This window comes from Artibeus jamaicensis, unplaced genomic scaffold (genome assembly GCF_021234435.1).
Source record: "Artibeus jamaicensis isolate MK-2021 breed Jamaican fruit bat unplaced genomic scaffold, CSHL_Jam_final scaffold_666, whole genome shotgun sequence".
NCBI lineage: Eukaryota > Metazoa > Chordata > Mammalia > Chiroptera > Phyllostomidae > Artibeus > Artibeus jamaicensis.
This window is the reverse complement of record NW_026522053.1, coordinates 1,059,747-1,077,565: the sequence shown is the minus strand read 5'-3', so window position 1 is coordinate 1,077,565 and position 17,819 is coordinate 1,059,747. Positions and strand designations below refer to the sequence as shown.

General features: G+C 39.1%; 1 protein-coding gene across 4 annotated transcripts in view; it reads right to left on the bottom strand.

Annotated features, from left to right (window-relative positions):
• Positions 1–17,819, bottom strand: part of IQCK (IQ motif containing K) — a 225,042-nt gene that overhangs the window by 185,002 nt on the left and 22,221 nt on the right. The window lies entirely within an intron of this gene.

Here is a 17,819-nt window from a genome sequence, read left to right as displayed (position 1 = left end):
GTCCTAAAGTTTCTTTATCTCAGAAACTTCTAGCTTTTGGAGTCAATAATTCCCTTTGTTATTTAAGCCAGTTTCCTGATAGTTACAACATAATGAATCCTGGCCAAGATACTGCCCAGTAACTCTTCTGCCTTCTTTTGGTAACAGCACCGAGTTCCTTTTGGTATCTACCCTTTCCCAACTCTAAAGCTATAAGCCTTAGGTAGAGTTCCTTTGCCTAACAGCACACTAAATCCCCTTAGTACCAAGGATTAATTCCAAAATAGGTAGCTAACCTGAGTCAGTTCAATTACAGAGAAACTCTGGTAAAGACTTTTTCTGCTATGCCTGAACCTTATGGGACACAGGTTGGTGCCATAAGGGGAGGGGCCATTTTAAATGTAAAGTGCAGCTATAGGAAACAGAAACAGGAAATGGAGTGGAAGACATCATCTGGGCTCCCAGATCAAACTGCACAGGAAGATTTCCCCATGGGCCTCTTGGCTATATAAACAAATACACAAGAACTCCTTTTCTATTTAAGGCAGTTTGAATGGGGTTTTCTCTCACTTGCAGGGCCTGTTCTCAGAGTTAATTAATTCCAGCCACTATGGGAATGTTAGCTCTGCATACATAACACATCCAGCTGAAATTAACTCTTTTGAATTCACACTACTTTTTATTGCTAACAAAATAAACCTTTTATCAAACACTGCTTACAGTAAAAATCATTAACTTTACACAAGAATTTCCAAATGAAGTTTATAACACTGCCACTAAGCCTGTTCTGTTTAATATAGCAGTCCAATAAAGTTCAAATTAAATTCTAGTTTCTCATGTTCCAATTAAACTAATCCAAAAGTATGGCAAGATGTCAGAATGTTGCTTAAAAGCAGTGACTCACCTGTAATGATTAATCTTTATAATATCTATGTCTCAAACTTAATTTGCTCCAGTGGAATGCAAACCAGTTCATGAGAACAGGAATGGTCTTATAGCCTTTTAATCAACCTTTAGTCTAAGAAAAAAGCTGAAGATCTATTTTAATATTTGCATAGTTGATTTCCTGCCTTAAAATCCTCCCTTCTCCCAATTCATATAGACTCTGGCTAGACATAGGGCACCAGGAATGGCAGCTATAATTATAAATGGAGGATCAGGAAGGCCAATGTCAACAAAGACTCAGTAAGAAACAGACAGATCTTCATGAAGCCTCAACTCCCACAAAAATTCGTTTCATTATCAAAATCATTTGCAGTGTTAGCTTCATGGTCATGCCTCCAAGAGACCAAGGGGTCTGGAGTATTCCTTTCAAGGCCCGCCATCTGCTCAGAGAAGACAGAAAAGATCTGTCAAGACCTGTGCTTTTGGCAGGAGCTCTAATGATGTCTGTCCTGATCCATTTCACTATTCCTGCCTGAAAATGGATTTAATCTTTATTTCACTGTCAATCTGGACACACCTCTCCTCCCTCTGGATTTTCACTTGCTGACATTTGCCTCCCTTCATGAGTCCCTCCTTCAAGCATAATCCTTAATAACAATGGCTACCTTTGATGAGTGCTCACCCTGTTTTACATGCTGTACCAAGATCATCTTATTTGATCCTCACACAGCCCTGATGAAGTAGGTACTATAATTATCACCCTTCCCATTTAACAGATAAGAAAACTGAGGCTCACACCATTTAAGAAATCTCCCCAAGGGCCGAGAGGTAACAAACGTTAAAGGGAGGATTCAAGCCCACCTGTCTGACTTTAGGACCCCATCCTTCATCAGGACTCCATCCTTCATCATGGTATTCTTCCAGAGCTCTCCAAGTTCCTGAGGCTGATCTCCCACCATTCTCACACCACGCAAGGCCAGTTTCAGCCCACCTCTTCCTTTTTTAAAAAATATTTTTATTTATTTTTGAGAGGGAGGGAGGGAGGGAGAAAAAGAGGGAGAGAAACAGTGTATGGTTGCCTCTTGCATGCCCCCTAGTGGGGACCTGGCCTGCAATCCAGGCATGTTCTCTAGAAAGGGAAACAAACCAGTGACTGATTCACAGGTTGGCACAACCAACCAGGGATCAGCCCATTTCTTCCTTACAACTTGCCTCATTTTGTCTTCCACCCCAGGTCTAGGTACTTTTTTCTGATTTAATTTTGTCCTTGTTTTAGTGCAACTTTTCACTGTAGTTGTGCCAGTCACTAATCTAAATGCTTTAAGTGCATGATCTTATTTAATTCTCATAATCTCCCTTATATGAAGCAATTATTGTTATTATTTCCATTCTACATAGGCAGAAACTGAGGCATAGGAAGGTTAAGGTTACAAGATCACAATGCTATCAGTGTCCAAGGTCACACACATCTGGGAGGTAGAACTGGGTCCTAAATACAGGTGAGCATGACTCCAAAATCTATACTTAATAATTAAACTTCCCTTTTACTGCTGCCCACATAATAACAACTACTACAACAATCTGGATAGGTCCAGGTTGGTCCAGGTTGGTTCAATCTGGATCGGCTCAGAACAAAGGTCAGCAAGCTTTTGTCTTAATGAGTTAAAACAGTAAATATTTTAGGTTTGTGTCGCAACTACTCACCTTTGGTATTGTAGTGCAAAAGTGGCCATAAATAACATAGGAAGAAATGGGTGTGACCGTGTTCCCATAAAACTTTACTTACAAAAAAAAAAAGCAGCTGGCTGATGGGCCACAGTTTGCAGCCCCCTGCTTCAGAATATTATAAATAACAGAAAATCTTTCATCTGGAAACATGGAAAAATCCATAGTACTAGATTTTTTTTTTACTTTATTGAGATACAATTGACATTGAACATTGTGTAACATTGAGGTGTACAAGGCAATGATTTGGTACACATATATATTGCAAAATGATTACATTAGGTGCATTAACATATCCATCACCTCACATAATTATCTTCATGTGCATTAAGAACATTTAAGATCTCCTCTTAGCCACTTTCAAGCATTCAATGCAGTATTGTTAACTGTCATCATCGTGCTGTGCATTGGAGTCCCAGAACTTACTCATCTTACACTTGAAGTGTGTACCTGTGTAAAACAGGATGTACAACATCCTCCCATGCCCCCACCCCCACTCCTTGGCAAACACCATTCTACTCTCTGTTTCTATGAGTCTGGTTTTTTTCAGATTCTACATGTAAGTGACATCATACAGTACTTGTCTTTGGTTTAGTTTGCTTAGCATAATGCCCTCAAGGTTCATCCATGTTGTTACAAAGAACAGGATTTCCTTCTTTTTTTTTAGGCTGTGTGTGTGTGATATTTTATCTATCTATTCATCCACTGATGGGCACTTAGGTTGTTTCCATACCTTGGCTATTGTAAATAATGCTGTAATGAGCATGGAAGTACAGATATGTTTTTGAGACAGTAATTTCATTGACCTCAGATATATCCATGGAAATGGGAATGCCGGATCATATGGTAGTTCTATTTTTAATCTTTGAGAATCCACTGTACTGTTTTCCATAATGTCTGTACCAATTTACATTCCTACTAACAGTTGACAAGGGTTCCCTTTTCTCCACATCCTTCCCCAAACCCGTCTGTCTTTTCGATAACAGCCATTCTAACAGGTGTGAGATGATATCCCATTGTGGTTTTGGTTTGCATTTCCCTGATGATTAGTGATGTTAAACATCTTTTCACATACCTATTGGCCATTTATATGTCTTTTTGGGGAAAATGTCTATTCAGCTCCTCTGCCAGTTTTTTAATTGATTTATTTGTGGTTTTGCTATTGAGTTGTATGAGCTCCTTATATATTTTGGGTATTTACCACTTACGGGATATATAGTTTGTGAATATTTTCTCCCACTCCACAAGTTGCTTCTTCATTTTGTTGATTGTTTCTTTTGCTGTGTAGAAGCTTTTTATTTTGATGTAGTCCCACTTATTTATATTTGCTTTTGTTGCTGGTGCTTTTGGTGTCATATCCAAAAAATCATTGCCAAGACCAATGTTTAGGAGTTTTTCCCCATGGTTTCTTTTAGGAGTTTTAGGTCTTACATTTAAGTCTTTAATATATTTCCAGTTACTTTTTATGAGTGGTGTAAGATAGGGGTCCCATTTTATTCTTTTGTATGTAAATATCCAGTTTATCCAGCACCATTTATTGAAAAGATGATCTTTTCTCCCATTGAGTATCCTTGGCTCCTTTGTCACATATTAGTTGGCTGGTTAGGCATGGATCCACAATACTAGATTTTTGACACAGAAGTTTGAGTTCAAAAAAACTCTGTTTCATGTCTCTATTTCCTAGATAAACCTTTATTATTCCAATGGATTAACCATTTAAACATCTTTCAGTATAGGAATAGTTTATGACTTGAGTTTCCCAACAGAAGTAGAAGGAATGCTGTTCTCTGAACAACTAAAAGGGTCGATGACATATTTTAAATTGTAATCTGTTAAAAAAGAATTGAATATTATTTTTTAGGATATCTATATTCAAGAACCATTTTATTCATAGCATTCAATTACAGCAATCACCGCACTACATGGCATACAGCTTTCAGTATTTATACAGACTAAAACATGAGTTTATAAAGGTAAAAAAATTAGGTATTATGGTTTTTTTAAATTTAATTGTTGTTCAAGCACAGATGTCTCCATTTTACCCACACCATTCCCCTCAACCACAGAATACACACTCCCCACCCTTGGTCCTACTCCTCTTTGATTATGTCCATATGTCCTTTCTACATGTTCCTGAAAACCCTTCCCTCTTTCCCCCCCATTCTCCCTTCCCTCCTCCCCTCTGGTTACTGTCAGTATGTTCTTAATTTCAATGTATTTGGTTATATTTTGCTTGCCTGTTTGTTTTGTTGATTAGGTTTCACTTATAAGTAAGGTAAAGTCTCTATGGTCAATTAATACTTGACAAAAGGAGAAAAAGCATACAATAGAGTAAAAATAGCCTCTTCAACAAATGGTGTTGGGAGAGCTGAACAGCTACATGCAAAAAAATGAAACTCTATCACCAACTTACATCATACACAAAAATAAATTCAAGGTGGATAAAAGACTTACATATAAGTTGTGACACCATAAAAATCCTAGAGGAAAAGATAGGCAGGAAAATCTCAGATATTCTATACAGCAACATTTTCACCAATATGTCCACTAGAGCAAGGAACATAAAGGAAAGAATAAACAAAGGGATCTCATTAAAATAAAAAAGCTTCTGAGCAGCTAAGGAAAACAGCATTAAAATGAAAAAAGAACCAACTGTATGGGAAAATATATTTACCAATGATACCTTGGACAAAGGTGTGATATCCAAAATATACAAAGACTCACACAACTCCACTCCAGGAAGGCAAACAACTCAATTAAAAAATGGGCTAAAGGCCTGAACAGACACTTCTCCAAGGAGGACATACACAGGGCCCAGAGACATATGAAAAGATGTTCAGCTCACTAGCCATCAGAAAGATGCAAATGAAAACAAGGAGATACTATTTCACACTGGTGAGAATGGCTATAACAAACAAAGCAACAAACAAGTGTTGGAGAGGATGTGGGGAAAAGTACACTGTTGGTGGGAATGCAGACTGGTGCAGCCACTGTGGAAAACAGTGTGGAATTTCCTCAGAAAACTAAAAATGGAACTGCCTTTTGACCTGGCAATTCCACTGCTGGAATTATACCCTAAGAAACCTGAAACATCAATTCTAAAGAACCAATGTTCATAGCAGCACAATTCATAATAGCAAAATGCTAGAAGCAACCTAAGCACCCATCAGTAAATGAATGGATCAAAAAATGATGGTACATTACAAGATGGAATACAATGCAGCAGAAAGAAAGAAGGAGCTCCTAGCCTTTGCAATAGCACAGATGGAACTAGAGAGTATTATGCTAAGTGAAATAAGCCAGGCTGTGAAAGACAAATACCATATGATCTCACCTCTAAGTGGGAATTAATCAACAAAACAAACAAGCAAGCAAAATATAACCACAGACATTGAAATTAAGAGCAATCTGACGGTAACCAGAGGGAATGTGAGAGAATAATTGGGGTAAAGGGGGAAAAGGCTTTCAGGAACAACTACAAAGGACACATGGACAGAACCAAGAGGGGGGTGGAATCTCAGGAGGAAGGTGGGGATGGCTGGGGTGGATGGGAGTGATCAAGGTAAATGCAGAAAACTGTACTTGAACAACAATAAAATAATTTTTAAAAAAGCTATGTTTCTATCTTTTTTAGGTAGGCCTTTATCACTATGAACTTCCCTCTCAGGACTGCCTTCACAGTGTCACATTAGTTTTGGATTGTTATGAGTTCATTTTCTTTTGTTTCCAGAAACTTTTTGATTTCTTTCCTAATCTCATTCTTAACCTATTCATTATTTAATAGCATGCTATTCAATCTCCATTAGTTTTAATGTTTTTGAGTTTTTCCCTTGAGCTTTGTTTCTAGTTTCAGTCCCTTGTGGTCAGAGAAAATGCTTGATATAATTTCAATTTTCTTGAATTTGTTGAGGCTTGTTTTGTGTCCATTCATGAGGTGTATCTTTGAAAATGTTCCAAGTGCATTTGAAAAGAATGTGTATTTTGTTTCTTTGGGATGAAAGGATATGGATATATAGATATGTAGACATATATATACCAGTTAAGTCCACTTGAACTAGGATATTATTTAATGTTGCAGTATCTTTGTTGATACTTTGTTTGGAAGATCTATCCATTTTTGACAGTGGGGTGTTACAAAATCTCTTACTATTATTGTGTTGCTGTGAATATCTTTCTTGAAGTACTCAAAGATTTTCCTTGTTTATTTGGGTGCTCCTATGTTGGGTGCATATATATTTATAATGTTTATGTCTTCCTGATGGATTCTTTCCTTGAATATTATGAAGTAACCTTCTGAGTCTCTTTTTATGGATCTTGTTTTGAAGTCTATTTGGTCAGATCTGAGTATAGCTACACTGGCTTTTTTTTCCTGTGTATTTTCTTGGAATTTTTTTTTCCAGTCCTTCACTTTCAGTCTCTGTAGGTCTTTTCTCTGAGTTGGGTCTCTTGTAGGCAGCATATATGTAGGTCATGTTTTTTAATCCATTTAGCTATTCTATGTCTTTTGATTCAACCATTTGACACATTTACTTTTAAGGTTATTTATTATTCATGGCCACTTTACTGCCTTCGTATCTGTGTTTCCCCTGTCTCTCACTCTTTCTCTTCCTTTTGTTAAAGTAGACCCTTCAGCATCTCTTGCACAGCTGGTTTGGAAAAGGTGTATTCTCTGAGGCTTCTTTTGTCTGGCCTTATTTGGCCTTCATTTTAATTGAGAGCATTGCTGGATACAGTAGTCTTGGTTGCAGTCCCTTGGTTTTCAGTAGTTAGAATATTTCTAGTCATTCCTTTCTGGCTTGGTAGTCAAAGTGACAATGTTCCAGCGACAATGTTCCTCAAAAGACCTTGAGGATATCCACTGGAATCCTTCCTTGCAAGCCTCCCCAGCTACCATGTGAATAATCCAGAATTAATGTGGTAGAACACCAAGTGGAACAGAGCTGAGGGTGACCCCGGCTCAGGCCATCCTTACCCAGCCAGCACCCAGCCTAACTGGTACATGACCACAGACAACATAAACAAACCTAGCCAAGGCCAGAAGAACCTCCCAGTTGAGTCCAGTCCAAATTGCTTTCACACAGAACAGTGAACTAAACAAATTGTTGTTTTAGGTTACTAACTTTTGAGGTAGTTTGTTATATAGCAAAAAGTTAACTGAAGCCATGTATAATAACTAAAATACATTCCATGGCCAAATGGTAATGTTCTCCCTATTTAGCTGGGCCAGTCAAAACCACTACTACAGCCACCTGGCACAAAGCCATCCCCACTGAAAGCAAGAGGACAAAGCCTCAGAGCACAGAAGGACATTTCTGCCATGAAGCTACTGCCCATTATTTTGTAAAACAACCCATGGGTGTTGACTTTCTTTTCAAAGCCTTGTCTTTTGAGAATAATTTTGGTTTTCAGAAACAAAAGCAACTCCTAGCCAAGTTTGGAAATGAAATGATGCTGCTTTTGTTAAAAAGGAAAAAGAAACATGACTATAAAGTTATAATAAGGTTTTCTTGCATGGTTTACAAACTGTATTTGACAGCAATTCCAAGAGTTTCAAAGGAAAGTACTTTCAACACTAATAGCCTTACTGACATAGTAGCCAGGCTCTGTAGATAGATTCCTTGTTCCAAACTCTGGCCCTTCCTCTTAGTGGCCATGTGAATTTGGGTATTTTGGAATCTCAGTTTCCTCATCCACAAAATGGGGATAATCAAGTTACCCATTCAAAGGGTTACTGGGGTAATTAAATGAGATCACAGTAGTAATGCCTGGTTATTATTCTACAAATGGTTGTCAATAATCACAATTAATCACTCGGATGGTAACTGGTAATGGTAGATTCTTACAAGCAGCCCTTCACTCTAATCCCTCACTCATACCTCAACAGGACAGCTACTTAGAAAGGCCACAATTTAAAACATCAATTGTTTATTTCTGAAATTTTCTATTTAATATTTTTGGACAGTTGTTGAGCATAGGTAACTAAAACCACACAGGGGGCTACTGCAGTTGTTTTCCCAAGAAGTGCTATTAGGGGGACTTCAGGTTATCTTCATGGGCCCAAGGCAATGGCTGAGAAAGGCAGACCTGGAACCCACTGAATAATACAAATTAGAGATCACCAGTTGATGAGATCTAGCTCACAAATGTGTTAAAAGACAGTGTTTACTTTTTAAAAAATTAACTATCAACAGTCTTATTTTTTATTTTTAAATTTTATTAATTTTTATTTAATTTATCATGGTGACATTAATAAAACTATATAGGTTTCAGTGTACACTTCTGTAATACATCATCTGTATACTGTACTGAGTGTTTGCCATCCAAGTCAACTCTCCTTCCATCACTACTTATCCCTCTTTTACCCTCTACAACCAGCCCCCGCCTCTCTTTCCTTCTGGTAATTACCACACTGTTTTCTGTGTCTATGAGATTTTTTTCTTAATCCATTCACCTTTTCCACCAGCGCTCCCAACCTTTAAAAAAATGAATGGACCTAGCCAGGTAGCTCCACTGGTTAGAGCATTGTCCCAATATGCCAATGCTGCAGGTCTGATCCCTAGTCAGGGCACATACTAGAAGCAACCAATGAATGTATAAATAAGTGGAACAACAAATTGCTCTCTCTCTCTTTCTGTCTAATCAATAAATTAAAAAAACAAAATGGAGACTTCCGCCAAGATGGAGTAATAGGTGGAGACGCTGTGCTTTCTCACACAACCAAGTTTAGAGACAACAAAATATTAGTAACAGAAAACACGGCCAGAACACAGAAAATTGAACTTTTCGGAAGTCTGATAACAACGAATGCTTCAGCCTGACCGGTAGGAGGGGCGAAACCAGCAGCTGGCGGAGCGGGGTTGCACAGGAAAACTCGGTCAGATGGACTCAGGGGCTCGGATCCCAGGCATGGGGTTGCAAAGGGCCGACCCAGTGAGCAACCTAGTGAGCGTGACCCAGTGAGCAACCTAGTGAGCATGACCCAGTGAGCAACCGGCAGATCCAGCAAGGGTGAAGGGCGGCGGGTTGACTGTGCTGGCGCATTCCTGCACAGATAGACCAGCGAGGGAGTGGGCAGTGAGATGGGACCGAGTGGGTCCCAGCGATGGGAGGCAGCAGAGACAGCCGCCATTTCCAGGCTCTGGCCCCGCCCCCACATACAGCATCACAACCCAGCGACCTGAGCAACCCTACCCTGGTGAACACCTAAGACTTCCCTCCTCACCCAGTGGCAGGAAGCAGGAGAGGGGGGAAGCAATTTCCCCACTCTGACCCTGCCCCCACATATAGCCTCACAACCCAGCGACCCCACCCCACCCCTAAGGCTCTGCCTCATACTTAATGGGCACGAACAGACCAAAAATGGCTCAAGAAGATCTCAAAGCCCTAGAACCCATAAATCTAAGTGATGAAGAAATAGCAAAACTTTCAGATGCACAGTTCAAAACACTGGTGATCAGGATGCTCACAGAACTGGTTGATTTTAGTCACAAATTAGAGGAACATATGAAGGCTAAACTAATTGAAATGAATGGCAATGCACAGGAAACCAATAGTAATGGAAAGGAAACTGGGACTCAAATCAAAGGAGTGGACCAGGAGGAGGATAAAAATGACCAAACAGAAAAGAATGAAGAAACAAGAATTCGAAAAAATGAGGAGAGGCTTAGGAACCTCCAGGACATCTTTAAACACTCCAACATTCGAATTACAAGAGTACCAGAAGGGAAAGAGGAACAGCCACCAGTGGAAAACTTATTTGAACAAATAACAAAGGAGAACTTCCCCAATCTGGCAAAGGAAATAGACTTCCAGGAAATCCAGGAAGCTCAGAGAGTCCCAAAGAAGTTGGACTCAAGAAGAAACACACCAAGGCACATCATCATTACATTAGTCAAGATTAAAATGAAGGAGAGAATCCTAGAAGCAGCAAGAGCTAAGGGGACAGTCACCTACAAAGGAGTTCCCATCAGACTGTCAGCAGATTTCTCAAAAGAGACCTTACAGGCAAGAAGGGGCTGGAAAGAGGTATTCCAAGTCATGAAATCCAAAGACCTACAACCAAGATTGCTCTATCCAGCAAAACTTTCATTTAGAATGGAAGGGCAGATAAAGTGCTTCTCAGATAAGATCAAATTCAAGGAGTTCATCATCACCAAGCCCTTATTATATGAAATGTTAAAGGGACTTACCTAAGAAAAAGAAGATAAAAAAGATGAACAGTGAAACGACAGCAAACACACAGTCATTAACAACCACATCTAAAACAAAAGCAAGCTAAAAGGACAGCTAGATCAGGAGCAAAACCATAGAAATGAAGATCTCATGGAGGGTTAGCAACAGGGGAGCGGGAGGAGAAGGGGGGAGAAGATACAGAAAATAAGTAGCATAGATGGTAGGTAGAAAATAGATAGGGGGAGGGCAAGAGTAGTATGGGAAATATAGAATCTAAAGGACTTGAGACACATGGTCATAAACTAAAGGGGGGGAATGATAGGGGTGGGGGATGCAGGGTGGAGGGGAATGAAGGGGGGAATAGAACAACTGTAATGGCATAATCAATAAAATAAAAATTAAAAAAACAAAAACAATGTATTGGGACAGTGCATGCATGGTAAAATCTGAATTGGGACCTTCTACTGAAAACTCACAAGATATGGCCATACTGAGCCCACAGTGCTGCATGGTGATAATCAGCAGGAAATGAGAAGCATAGCAGCTGCCACATGAACTGCACAAGCTTCTTTACTGGCCATGGTCTCCACCAATTCCTGGTGTCCCTTTATTGTTATTGTAGGCCTGTTTCATTACTTACCTAGCCTCACAGCCCCTTGAATGCTTTTCGGATGGTCTTCATATTCTGGTATAGTAGGTTTAATAATCAACCCTAAAGATGTCCATGCCCTAATTCTCAGGGCCTATGAATATGCCATCTTATATGGCAAAGGAACTTTGCAGGTGTGATAATTAAGGGTGCTGGGATGGAGGAAATTATCCAGGTGGATCCAAGGGTCATTAAAAGGGAGGCAACAAGGCCAAAGTCAGAGAAGAGACATGGAAGTGATACTCCTGCTGACTTTGCAGATAAAAGAGGCCATAAACCAAGGAAAATCAGTGGCCTCTAGAAGATGAAAAAGGCAAAGAAACAGATTCTCCCCTAGAAACTCCAGAAGAAACACAGTTCTGTGGATGTATTTTAGACTTGTTTAAATTTTTTTTATTTATTTCTTTTTAGAGGCAGGGGAAGGAAGAAAGAAAAAGAGGGAAACATCAATGTGTGGTTGCCTCTTGTGCACCTCCTACTGGGGAATCTGGCCCACAACCCAGGCGTGAGCCCTGACTGGGAATCCAACCAGCAACCTTTTGGTTTGCAGCCAGGCAGGTGCTCAATCCACTGAGCCACACAAGCCAGGGCTGCATTTTAGACTTCTGAACCAGTTATTCCATACCTTGAATGGACGTGATAGTAATGCACAATAAAACACTGTCCTGCAGTGTAAATATTTTCAGCTATCCCACTGGATATTTAACTATATTTTTCAGACCATAAGACACACCTAGGCTTTACAGAAGGAAAACAGGAAAAAAACTTTTGAAGCAAAAAAAGTGGTAAAATATTTGGTATCACAAATAACACAGTATTTCACCAATGTAAATGTAAAGGTACATTTGGACTATAAGACACACACCCCTTCCTCCCAAATTTGGGGGGAATGCATCTTATAGTCTAAAAAATATTGTACTAGGTAAAAATGTCTTTCTAATGACCAGAGCCAAGAACCTAGGTCCATAAACACAAGGTCTTTTTCATGGTATTAAGATATATTGATTTTGCCTGAAAAGCAACTACCATGTAGATCAAAAGAAAACTGTACTTTTGTTTTATTCAGAACCCAAGTTTATCACCATTTCATAAAATCAGATCATCATAGACAATATCAGTTACAGTATCTGAGTGATTGAAACATAAGTGATTCAATCTGCATTTGTAGCTGTTGTGCTCATGGTGATTCTGTGTATAGGTGCAAGCAAATGATTGCTTCATATCTTCTGCTATAGTTTTACTTGAGCTTTAGAAAAGGAAATACATATTACTAACAGTACAAATGATTTTTGTTCTATTTCTCCATTATGTCATGTTCCAATATAATATAAATAACCACTATATATATTTTTGAAATTATTGTATAGATAGGTAATTATGATAGTGGCTAATTAATTGTGCCTCCTGAACCCATGCCCCTTTGCAATGTAACTTTGCTACTTTTTCTAGATGAGAGTCTATAACTTATTTTCTTATGAGCTGCTTTGTGAGTTGTTGGCCTTGTGAGTTGTTTTGACCAAACAAGTGTTGTATAAATGATGCTTTTGAGGTTCAGGAGCCCAGGCCTTATACTGCTGCCTTCACTCTCTTGAAAGGCTGCCCTAAAACCATCAGGATGTGAAAGAGTGGGTCTGGCCTAATGGAGGATAAGAGCTGCATGGAGAAGAAATGAAGTGCCTCAGCCGAAACCGAGCACCAAGTCCCCAGCCATGTAAATGAGGCCAGGCTGGACCTGCCAATCCTGCACAGTCACCAGCCGGAAGCAGCCATGTGAGTGAGTTGAGGTGAGCCCAACAGACAAGCTGCAGTCAGGCCACGGAAATAATAAATCATTGTTTTTTTATTACACAGTCACAAAACTTTCACATAGTTTATCACATGGTCATAAAGCTTTCAGGTAGTTTATTATACAACACAGCAAATTACATAATTGGTAAACAGGTAATGTTATCTCAGCTTTTCATTTTCGGATACTAAGAGCACTATAAAGTATGATGAGAAGAGAGCACGGGGCCCAGAAGGGTGGAGAACCACTGCTCTGATGATTTCCCGCTGTTTTAAAACAAAATCAGCACTCTTTACTGGCCTACCTGATATGACTGCTACACAGCAACTTTGCCAACCTCACTTCCCATTTCATTTGCTCACTCTGCTCCTGGCCTTCTTTCTTTTTTGTCCCTGGATTAGGCTACTAAATTTGGCTGTCTTGAGTCATTAAGGAGACTTGTAAAGAGCTTTATGTATGCTCTATAAATCAGTATACATATTTTAAAAAGCTTGTACAAATATCTCTAGTTGGCCCATTTATATACATCCACCAGCTATTTGTACAACATTAATTATTTTCCATTTCTTATCTGTCACAGAGTGTATTTGTTTAACAAAATACAAAACACTACTGGCACCGAGCTAATTTCACAGCAAAAGTGAAAGGTCCACTGACTTCATCTATAGATGGTCACTTCAATGCCGCACACATGCCATTTAAACCTTCTCTATGCACTTTTTACACACTAGTTGAAAATATCTACCTGGGAAAGGGTTAAGTAAATTTATTTTACTTGCTAAATTCATATCATGAAATGTGCAAGGTCTCCATCTAATGCTGAGACTGAGATAGCTCATGAAAATCACACATAGAAGGGTCAGTCTCCCAAATGGGACCTCACCCAAAAATTAAGGAATAGAGAAATATCTGCTTATTGAATAAGCTGAATTTTATAAGCTGAATTTTCTGAGCATTTATGAGATTTAAATATCTAATGATAAGCAAACTATTTGATTAGGATCAAATGAAACTTTATGAAACTAAGTGGAATCTAATTTATAATATTAAAATAAACATACAAAAGAATCATGTTATTAATGAAACAAAATTAGAATTATCCAGCATGCACAGCTTGTCCATGGCACAGTTGGGTTAGAAGTAAAGTCTACCCGATTCCGGAGGCCAGTTTCTGAACCACTGGAGCATGCACCATACATGGCTTCATTTATGTATGCAGTTGCAGACACAAACACATACCAGGTATGTACATAAGTGGCCAAGTGCTCTATGGCATAGTAATTAGGTTTTGCCTTTTGCTGTCTCTCTCTACTTTATTCCCTCAGCTTTTTGGAATGTCATGGTACTTAGAGGACAATCTTAATGAAGGGCTCTGCCTATGTGGCCAGTATGAAGGACTAGCATGGGTGACTGCCTCAGAACTGCCTAGCTTCTCACTCCTTTCCTCCACAGCTTCCATCTTTCTGATCAGAATCTGGCCTATGCTTTTGGCAAGCCCTTAGACCAACTGGCAACATGGTCTAGTGATCAAACTTCTAGACTCAGGAATCAGAATGCTTGGTTTGAATCTTGGCTCCTGCCACTGTGTTGCATACTTGAACTCACTGTTTAACCTTGGTGCTGCACAGCCTTCATCGGTAAGATGGCAATAACAGCACCAACATTGGAGGATTGCTAGGATGATTAAATGAGTTCCTATAGGTAATGTGCTTAGAACAGTGTGTGGTAGAGCGTAAAGGATGTAAAAGTGCTAGAAACTACTATTCTTGAATTCAGCCTCTTGCTAGAAGGCTAGAAGGGTCCTTCAGTCTTAGAAGATTTACTCCTTCCTCTACTTTAGCTCCAACAGATCTGTGCAGCCTCCATATAGTCTACTTCCCTGCAAAGGCAGTAAATCCAGACACAGTAAATTGTGTCTTACGTAATCTCCATGGCAAACTGACAGGTTCCTATAACTTAATTGCCACTTTGAAAGTAGACTCTGACTTTTAAGAACCATATTCATTCATTCATCCAACAAATATTTAGTGGATCCCTCCTATGGATTACCAGAGCTACATCATACAACAAAAAATAAGGAAAGCAAGAAAAATTGACTAGAAGGTAAAATACAAATCAGCAATTATTCTTTAGCAACCTAATATAAACACTTTCCAGAAATTACACAGCCACAATAAACAATGAATTATACTGCTCTTTAAGAGCCATTTGGATGCCAGTCAGTTATGCTGACAGACAAGAATGTTTCAGTTATATAATTCTGGCTGGAGGCCAGTTATCATTCAGTTTAAGCATCTAGTCCCAGTGACAGGATATGAGGAACAGCTGAATTGAGAAAATGCAGATAGGGATAACAGGACTGCCACTTGGATCTGACAAATATTGAGGTGGCAGTAATGTAATTTTAAGCCTTCAAAAATAACCTGTAAGACTATGTGACAGGGTGGGGTGAAGGTGGGATGGGGGTAGAAGGGTATGGAATTGGGGGAAACAGATTTAATTAAGAAATTGTAAGCCAGGAAATGTAAAAAGTTAATGGTACTTCACCCATTTTTTCAATTTGTAGCATTCAAAATACTAGCTTCCTGGACCAGCCTGAAGGGACAGCTTTTAAGACTCCTCCATCCCATGATGCCATCAGCAACATTAAATACGTCCTCTCCTCTGCTCTGTTAATAAAAGCACCGCTGTTATACCTTTAGTAAGTGAAGAAACTGAGATGGTTTAGGGCACTGTGCAAGGGAGTAGTCAATTTTGGACTCCAGTGTGCTTGGCTGCCTTTAAAGTTTATCAATTCTTGTAAGTTTAACAGTTTGAATGAGCCATATTTTCTACATTCCTTGATCATTCACTATAATATTTAAACTTTAATGTTCCATTTGAGTAACCTACAGCATCTGACACTCAGAACATTTTTATTTATTCTCAGAAGCAGTACATGTCGAAGATGAAATAAAAGTTGACACAAGTTGATGCCTCATTAATCTCTAATATAAACAGAAATTTCTCTGATTCTCTGAAAGCATTTTATAATTGCCTTGAGGTTGAAACTCTCTTTAACCCCCTTGTTACAAAATTATTTATGGGTAGAAATTAGGTATGCAGCCCTCTATGTGAAATCTTAATTATAACTCTTTCAGCTGATTTTTGTGCCCTTGGATGAGGTATAAGTTAGAATCATAGCTGCATAAATTAAAATAAAGGCTACACAATTGAACATAGCTATCCTGTGGTTTAGAAGTGAATTCCTAGCACCAGATCCACTCATTGTTTCTCCACATCCACTCTTATTTCACAGGAGCAAAAAAAAAAGAACAGACATAAATGAGAGAAAAATAAAAACAACCTTAGTTCACTATTATCCTTCAGCTACTGAAATCTTCACTACTAGTATGTTTTCTTGAGGACAGGGCCATGTCTTGTTCCTTCTATGGCTAAAGCCTAGCTCTGTGATTAACACAGTGGGGCTTGTAAATGGTTGCTGAATGGAATCAAACTTTGGGGCTTAATCTGCTTTCAAATATTTTTTACACATATTCAAACAAAAGCTCATTTCATTGTTTAATCATTGCATTCACTCCTTTGTGCAGTCCAACAAAAGGAAGAGCATACTGAAGATACTTTGGCCAACAGCAAGATTAAATCAAAAGATCCCTGAAATGTGACTTCTGAGATCTCCCTTATTTAACAGCAGGTCCTAAAGCCAGAGGCAAGGCCACCTGACTATTTCAGGCCAGGCTGAGGGCTCTGCTCTCTGGCCTCTAGCCTCACTACCACTCCACCTGGCCTTACCTAGCATCTGTTTAACACTACATGGGGTATAAAGGGTAATTATTAGTAGAGACAAGAATTAATTTGTCAGGGAAAGCCAAATGAGCAAATGAAAAATACTTAAGGTTTAAAAGCAGTTTAGATTTTATAACCTAAGGCAAGCTGCAATCTGTTCTCCAGAAAATAGCTATGAATGAAAAAAAAAAACAAAACAGTATTTTCTGGACCTATTTAGAGGGCAGCCTCCAACACCCATTTTTTAGGGGAGGTATGAAAGCCCAGGCTCTAGGCCTTGGTTGAAGATGTGCTTCATGACTTACTGGATGGGCAATCATAGGTAATGTTCAACTTTTCTGAGTTTCAGGGCCTCCTACATAAAAGGGAGCTGATGTAAAAGGGGATCTGGCTTAGGGTTTGTTGTAAGGGGAAAATGAGATGATTTCACCAGTGTCAACACTCAGTGGGCAACCAATCATTGAGACAGCTTCTCTGACCACTCATACTATTACTATTATTACGGCAGTAGTCAAATCACAGGTAAAAGGGGAGCAGTCAATACTTGACTCACTGTTATTTATTGTACCAGCTTTTTCTGTTTATAGTCCCCTTCAGCAGAGCATACTCTGCTATTAATGAAAATGGGGATCTGATCATTGTGGTCTTCCCTGGTTCAATCAGGACAACCAGACTGTATCAATAATTTGGGAGAATGAGGCAGGATTGTGGCTCCCTTTGAATTCACCTGTGTTTTAAAACTAAGCACTTCTTTTAGAGCAATATAAAAGTATTGTCTCCTCAGTATATAAAAGTACCATCAGGGCAGTATCCAGTTCTCAGAGATCCTGTATTGAA